We start from the raw sequence: 1583 nt of genomic DNA, 5'->3' as shown, positions 1-1583 counted from the left end.
TGGAGGATAGGTCCATCAATGGCTATTAACCAAGAGGGTCAGGTATGCAACCCTGTGCTCTGGGTGTCCCTAAGCCTCTGACTGCCAGATGCTAGAATTGGACAACACATGAGGGGTCACTCAATAATTGTCCTGTTCTGTTCATTCTGTCTGAATCATCTGATATTGGCCACTGTGTGAAGACAGGGTATTTATATAGGTGTAAATTTATAGTAACTCCATTGACCTGAGTGCAGTTTTTCTAGATATTTACCAGTGTACATACCTCAGTGTGCATAAACAGATTGCACATTATGTTCTCATGGAGACAATAATGTCAAGAGTTGATTATGTTTATAAAGAAACACAGACTGAGACGATGGTCGTGGGAGAAAGATGGCCATCTTATTTTTTTGGAGAATAGCCTTGACTCAATCATTTTCCACAGGGCAGCTTCCATATACTTTTTCCTCATGCTATAAATGATTGGATTCATCATGGGAGGCACAACAGAATAAAAAGAGTCACCATGAGATCCAGACCTGAGATTGAGCTGGAGGTGGATTTAATATAGGCAAATCTAGCAGTGCAAACAAACACAGAGACCACAATGACATGAGGGAGGCAGTTGGAGAAGGCTTTATGCTGGCCCCGCTCAGAGGGGATTCTCAGCACTTTTTTGAAGATCAGAACATAAGACACAATTATAAAAACAAAGTAGCTTAAGGCAAAGTACACACTAAAGGCAATAGTTCCAGTTTCTCTGAGATATGAGTCATAGCAAGCAAGTTTGAGGAGCTGGGGGATTTCACAGAAGAACTGCTCCATCTCATTGTCTCCACAGAAGATTATTGCAAATGTGTTCCCAGTGTGCAGTGCAGAGTTGAGAACCCCACTGATCGAGATACTGACTGCCATTTGGTCACAAGCTCTCATGTTCATCATTGACTTGTAGTGCAGTGGTTGGCACATGGCGATGTACCGTTAGTACGCCATGATGGTCAGTAAGCAAAGCTCAGCTGTAGTGAAGAAAAGGAAGAGAAAGACTTGGGCGATGCATCCGTAATACGAAATGGCCCTGGTGCTCATGAGGGAATTGGCCATGGACTTTGGGATGATGATGGAGATGGAGCTAAGGTCTAGAACGGACAGATTCATTAGGAAGAAATACATGAGTGTGTGAAGATGGTGGTCGAGGGTATGGCTGTGATTATGAGAAATTTCCTGTCAAGGCAGCCAGGTAAATCACTAGAAACACCATGAAATGAAAATTCTGCAGCTCCCGAATGTCAGAGAATTCCAGGAGAAGGAACTCAGTCACACTTATTTGGTTGGACATATTCTTCCTCAGTACATCATGTGATGGCTGTGGAGGGAAGTACAAGGGCAATGGCCAGGGTTCAGCTGCAGTCACTATAGACCTTGCTGGAGCCCTAGGCATAACTAACAGTATGAACCAAAGACTGGAAACCAAACTAGGCCTGACCTTGGCAGAATAGTAACCCACCAGGTATTGACTAACCAAGTAAGCACATTCCTGATCGGAGAGGATGGTACAAGAACACCCAGAGTTCTCAAATAACTTTGTAAACAAATTCCCAAGA

The 1583-nt window shown here is 43.5% G+C and overlaps 1 pseudogene; it reads right to left on the bottom strand.

The window, feature by feature from the left end:
- Positions 1-316: 316 nt before the first annotated feature.
- Positions 317-1152, bottom strand: LOC117887536 (annotated as a pseudogene).
- Between the last annotated feature and the right edge of the window lie 431 nt (positions 1153-1583).

Source organism: Trachemys scripta, chromosome 14 (assembly GCF_013100865.1).
Source record: "Trachemys scripta elegans isolate TJP31775 chromosome 14, CAS_Tse_1.0, whole genome shotgun sequence".
In the NCBI taxonomy this organism is placed as follows: domain Eukaryota; kingdom Metazoa; phylum Chordata; order Testudines; family Emydidae; genus Trachemys; species Trachemys scripta.
This window is presented reverse-complemented; position numbering and strand designations above follow the sequence as displayed.